Source organism: Ochotona curzoniae, unplaced genomic scaffold (assembly GCF_017591425.1).
Source record: "Ochotona curzoniae isolate NIBS_2020 unplaced genomic scaffold, NIBS_Ocur_1.0 contig_2321, whole genome shotgun sequence".
In the NCBI taxonomy this organism is placed as follows: domain Eukaryota; kingdom Metazoa; phylum Chordata; class Mammalia; order Lagomorpha; family Ochotonidae; genus Ochotona; species Ochotona curzoniae.
In genome coordinates, this window is record NW_024465421.1 from 5,409,700 (window position 1) to 5,416,312 (window position 6,613).

Consider the following 6,613-nt stretch of genomic DNA (forward strand, 5'->3'; position numbering starts at 1 on the left):
CCTGATGTAGGCGTTCGAGCCGCTCACTTAGGCCCATGTCATCAAATTAACTTTTCCGCTATGTATTTCGTTGGCCTTTTCGAGAAGGGGGGTCCATCTCAACTTTCTGACTGTGCCGAAAGCTCTTCTAGCCTGGCTCTCCTACTTGGGGTCCCACAGGGCTTGGTGCATGGTTCACAAACAGCTGGAACCAAAGTGGTGTAGCTAGGAGTCAAATCTGCCCCATTACAAGCAGTGACTACCTAACCTATGGGGCCACAACTCCATCCCCCCCTCTTTTTTTTTTTTTCTTTTCAAGTAATAAAACATTATCAAATAAGCAGATTAAACTTGACCTGGGAGCCTCAGCCCCATCTCTTGGGTAAACACCTGCCAGCTTTGTAGCCTCTTTAGCATCTAAGTGTTGTCAGCTGCAATCCATTTCAGTCGTGTGAGGAATAAAGTAAGTGTCTATACAATTCCTGGTGAGCATATATTGGTCAACCTGGTTAGGTGTGTACCTATATAATTGACATTTCTGTAAGACAGCTGGGAGGAAGCTCCTGGCTCCCTGCTCCAGATCCCTGCTCCAGCTGCAGCTGTTGCAGCCATTTGGGGAGTGAAGCAGCGGATCAATCTCTGTCTCTCTTTTTAGGTCATAATAATAAAAGATGAAAATGGAGCAGGAGAGAGCTCCTGGCCCAGGGGGCGTCACAGCAGAATGCATTCCTTGTGTGTTTGTGGCATACCTGTGCAGCTGACGCTTGCGCAAGAGCATAGCACACAAATGACCTCCCGACTGTGGCACTTCCTAAGGATCAGCGATGACTGACTGGTGGGGCAGGCGCGTGGTGCAGCAGTTTAAAATGCCAGTTGACACTCCCGTGGCATCAAAAGCCTCCAACCCTGCCAGGTCCCAGCCGGTGGGTGGCTCAAGAGCTTGAGTCCCCTGCCATCCCCATGGGAGATCCACTTGGAGTTCTGGGCTCCTGTCCCTGCCCAGGCCAGTCCTGAAGGTGGCAGACATTTGGCGAGTCCATCAGCAGGTAGAAGGTCTCCAACAAGATGAAATGAGTTGAAAAATAACACAAGTTCCTGCTGTATGTGCTTATTGTACTTTCTGTCACTATTGTGTAGTATTTTCCCACTTAGAAGTTTTTTTTTTCCAAGATTTACTTATTTTATATAGATTTTTTTTTTTAATATTTGAAAAGCAGACTTAAAGGGAGAAGGAGGAATTTTTGATCCATTGCTTCATTGCTGAAATGGCCGCAATGGCCAGAGCTCAGCTGATTCAGAGCCAGGAGCCAGGAGCTACTTCTGGAGCTCCGATGTGGGCGTAGGGTCCCAAGGCCTTGGGCCATCTTCCGCTGCTTTCCCAGGCCACAAGCAGGAAGCTGGTTGGATAAGAAAGTATCCAGGACACAAACCGATGCCCATACAGGATGCCGGTGTTTGGAGGTGGAGGATTAACCTATTGAGCCAGGCACTGGTTCCAGCAAAAGTTCTCAGTTGAAGGCAGTATGACATACATGCCCCTGTGGCAGCAAGCTCGCGTACCTTGTTGGCTCCCTGGCATGGAGTCACATCCACTGGTTGATCTATACCGTGCGTGTTCTGACATGTTTGCACAGTGATGACATAGCCCAGCCCTGCCTTCTCAGGATGGGTCCCTGTCATCAGCTGGCACATGACTACACCTCACGGGACCTCAGGTAAGTTGCTCAAGCTCTCAGTTCTGTGGGGACAACACAGGAGTAATAGCTGTTGTCCTACTTTTTGTTGTATGACTTTTTTTTTTTAATTATTGGAAAGTCAGATATACAGAGAGGAAGATCTTTGGTGTGTTGATTTACTCCCCAAATGGCTGCAACAGCCAGAGCTGAGCCGATCCAAGGCCAGGAACCAGGAGCCTCTTCTGGGTCTCCCACACAGGTGCAGGATCCCAAGGCTTTGGGCTGACCTTGACTGCTTTCCCAGGCCACAAGCAGGGAGCTGGATGGGAAGTAGAGCAGCTGGGACATGAACTGGTGTCCATATGGGATCTCGGGCATGCAAGGTGAGGATTTAGCCATTATTCTACTACAGCGAGCCCTGTCAGCTTGCTTTTGCCTCACATATTTTTCTTTATCCTTTTACATTTAGCTTTTCAGAAGATTTCTGGGTGTAAATAGCATATGTGTAGCATATGGCTAGATATTACTAATAGCAAAGCACCACATAATGTCTACTCTTTATTTGGCAAGCAAGTACACTTTGCTTTGTTGGGATTACTAGTATATTTGGATTTATTTCTATCTCATATTTGTTTCCCATATGCTATACTTTTCTTTGATTCCCTTTGAGTCTTTTATTTTGATCTTCTCTTAAAATTGTCTGAACTTGGCCCGGCGCTGTGGCCTAATGGCTAAAGTCCTCACTTTGAATGTGCTGGGATTCCATATGAGCACCGGTTTTAATCCCGACAGCTCCACTTCCTATCCAGCTCCCTGCTTGTGGCCTGGGAAGGCAGCCAAGGACAGCCTTGGGACCCTGCACCCACATGGAGATGGAAGAAACTACTGGTATGGACCCAGCGTGGTGGCCTAGAGGCTAAAGTCCTAGCCTTGAATGCGCCAGGATCTCATATGGGCACCAGTTCTAATCCTGGCAGCTCCATTCCCCATCCAGCTCCTTGCTTGCGGCCTGGGAAAGCAGTCAAGGATGGCCCAAAGCACTGGGACCCTGCACAGTATGGGAGACCTGGAGCAAGTTCCTGGGTCCTTGCTTCAGATCGGCTCAGTACCGGCCGTTGCGCTCACTTGGGGAGTAAATCATCGGACGGAAGATCTTCCTCTCTCTCTCCTCCTCTCCGTATATCTTTGACTTTCCAATAAAAATAAATAAATCTTAAAAAAATAAAAAGCTCCTGGTACCTCGCTTAGGATTAGCTCAACAGTGGCCATGGTGGCCATGTGGGGAGTGAACCAGCGGAGGGAAGCTCTTTGTCTCTCCTTCTCTCTATATATCTGACTTTCCAATTAAAATAAATATTTAAAAAAAAAGAGAGAAAGGTCTGACATTCAAATATATCTGAAAGACTTCTTCAGCAAAAAAAAAAAAAAAAAAAATGGAAGCTGCTAAAATTACGTTAAACAACAACAAAAGAGCCAAGGACTCAAGGCTGGAGGAAGAGGGGCCTGATGCCCAACCCCCTTTTAAGTTTTTCTTTTGGGGGGGCTGGCATTGTGGTGTAGCGGGTTAAGCTCCTGCTGTGATACTGGCATTTCAGGTGAGCAGTGACTCAAGCCCTGGCTGCTCCTCTTCTGATCCAGCTCCCTGCTAACACCCAGGGAAAGCAGCAGAAGATGGCCCAAGTCCTGGGGCCCCTGTACTCACGGGAAGCCTAGATGGAATTCCAGGCTCAGGTTGCAGTCACCTGGAGAGTGAACCAATGAATGTCTCTCTCTCTGTGTAACTTGCTAAGGGTCTCTTTTTGACGCTGGAATTCAGCTTAGGCAGATCCAATCTTTCCCCCAAGGGGAAAGCTCACACAACTCGCGTGAAGGGGAAAGGATGGGAGAGTTGGAGCCAGCCAAACTGCAGAAACAGCAAGGCAGGGAAGAAACGACAAGGGTGACGTGTGGGGATTGCCCTCGGTAAGCCAGCGTCCAGCTCATCTCTGAATCAGTGTTCTGAAGAGGGCAGGGAGCACTGGGGGCTTCTGCCGGCTGGCCGATGTTGAGAAGGGAGAGGCGTTAGGAGATGGATAACAGTTACAGGAAAGCAGGTAGAAACAGACTGGAAATAAAACAAGAGGGTGAGGGCCTTTGGCCACACCTGGAGGCTCCAGGCCAAGACTGTCCAGTCATCTTGGTCTTGTGAGATGCCTGTGGTTAAAGGGTGTGGAGGTGGCCCAAGTTCACTGTGCAACCTAGTCCTGCCCTCTTAAGGGCCACCTGACCCGTTCACCAAGTGTTCGTTATGATCCTCGTTTTAATTCACAAGCTTCCGGAGTTTCTTTTAGAATAGGGGCTAGACACATGGCGATTGGCATTTTAAAAGGTTAAAAACCTGCTCAAGCGGGGGCTCGAGCTCTAGCGGGATTGGGTCTTGGCCCCTGTCCAGCCTCCTTCCCACCCTCTTCCAGGTTTGCACACACTCCAGTCCTTTGTCACTGCTCTGCCTTTCCCCCGAGCGATTCCCACTTCCCAGAATGCCCATCTCCCTCCCTCTTGGCTCTGCAGGTGAGGGCTGTCTGCAGACCTGGCCTCCTTCAGCAGCCTCCCACAGCCTCGCCTCCCCTCAGCCGTGTTCCTGAGGACGTGTCCGACTCTCCCACGGAGCCTAGGTCACCTTTGCGACTCTCTGGAATTGTCTCTAACCCTGCGAGGCGCGAGGCGACAGCCTTCCCCGACACAGCAGGAAACAACAGGCTATGCCACCCGCAGCCCCAGCTTAGCTCCCTCCCAGGGAAATGTGACTCCCGTCGGAGAAGGCAGCTGATTGGCCCTCTTGGAGTCAGGTGCACACGCTTGAACCAATCAGTGCACCTAGGGGCGGGTCCTGTGATCTGCCAGCCTTGGGTCCTGGACCCATCCGGTCCATGATATTTAAATACTGCACGGTGATTGGCAGAATCTGGCCACTTGGGATGGAAGAGGTGGCAGCTTTCCAGATGAGGCAGAGGTTCTGGGAAGAAAGAATCAGCAAATACGTTCCACTTGGCCTTGGCGATAGCGTTCAATATATCCTGCTAGTTCTAGCTCCAAAAAAGTTAGTACACATCTAGAAATTCTAAAATGCGCTTCCCACCTTCTTTCTCTCCCCCCACCCCGATACCCTCTAGAAGGCAGCAGGTCTTGTCATGACTCAAGTACTTAGGTCCTGGCACCTACCAGAGGGACCACCTGGGGGAAATTCCTGGCTCGAACTTGAGCATGGTGCCGATTTGGCAACTGTGCACAACTGGGAAGTGATACAGCAGATGGCAGATATTTTTGTATCTGTCGCTCTTTTGAATAAATAAAAATAATCCTAAAAAAAGAAAATTGGGAAGCCAATGCATATCTCAACTAGCTAACTTTCCACCTGCAAGCACAGGCATCCTATGTGGATACCAATTCATGTCCTGCCTGCTCCACTTCTGATCCAGCTCCCTGTTTGTGCCCTGGGAAAGCAGAGGAGGATAGCCCAGGTCCTTAGGACCTTTTTAAAAATTATTATTGAAAAGGCAGATCAGATGGTTTTGAAGGTTGTCTTTTTTTTTAAAGACGTAGTTTTAAAAATATTTTCTTCATATAAATATTTTTTTGAGGTTTTAATTATTTTTACTGTAAAGTCAGAGATATACAGAGAGAAGGAGAGACAGAGAGGAAGATCCTCTGTCTGTTGATTCACTCCTCAATTGGTCAAAACAGACAGTGCTGCACTGATCTGAAACCAGGAACCCAGAGCCTCCTCCAGGTCTCCCTCGCACGTGCAGGGTCCCAAAGCTTTGGGCTGTCCTCCACTGCTTTCCCAGGCCACAGGCGGGAGCTGGATGGGGAGCGGGGCTGCCAGGATTAGAACCAGTGCCTATATGGGATCCCAGTGCGTGAAAGGTGAGAACCCTAGCTGCTAGGCTACATGCTGGGTGCAGGCAGATCAGATTTACAGAGAAAAGGAGAGACAGAGAGAAAGATCTTCCATCTGCTGGCTTACTCCCCAAATATCCACAACTACAGCTAAGCCAGCCAGGAGTCAGGAAGCTTGAGTGCTCCGAGGATCCAGGTTTCCTGGTGGTGGTGCGGGGTCCCCAGGCCACTCCTGAAAGGAACAGCTGGGACATTGATTTTTATTTGTTTGTTTGTTTTTGTCTTTGAAGGCTAAAAATGCACCTGGGTGCATGACTTTCTCAGCGGCACCCAGAATTCTGTCTTCCACAGTTCTTGAAAGACAAACTTAACAACCAATCAGGTTTTGGACATGGACATTCTAGAATCCAGCAGCAGCAAGCAATAGGACGAGTCAGAACGCCTCACGCCAGGTGGGGTGGGGTGGTGGAAAGCGGACAGGTAATTTTGACGCGGGAAGCCTGCTGCCCCAGAACACAGAAACCGGACAGAGAACGGAAATGAGGTACAGAGTCGGCCTGATGTGTTACGCCGGGTCAAATGGCCGTTTGTGATTGGCTGAGACGCACAGTGACGTATCCTTGGAAACCTCTGTACACACCTCAAGTTTGGTCAAAGTTCACCAGACAGAAACCTGTAAGGCACTGTAAGGTGTGTGAAGGCCACTTGAAGCCAAACTTATCCTGACGGTGACTCATTTCAAAAGCAAAGTAAAGTAGGACCCCGCAGGAGGCTGACGAGGCGCGTTTGAATCCCGGGGAGGAGGGGAGGTGATGTAACAATGCAGGCCCCTGGCAGCTACCCTCAAGTAGCAGGCAGGGTCCTGATTACTGAGGTCTGCAGAGGTGAGCTCCTTCTGAAGACTCACTAAGCAGGTTGGGAAGTCCACGCACACTCCCTGCTGCCTGCTGTGGGCTGCTGGGCGGGCCAAGATGGCGCTGGGGGCAGGCCTGGGGGCCTTGGAGGGATTTGCGGCCCCTGCAGCAGGCTGCAGCTTCCGAGGGCTCTGCGTTCTGAGGAGCTGGAGCTGGAGGAAGACC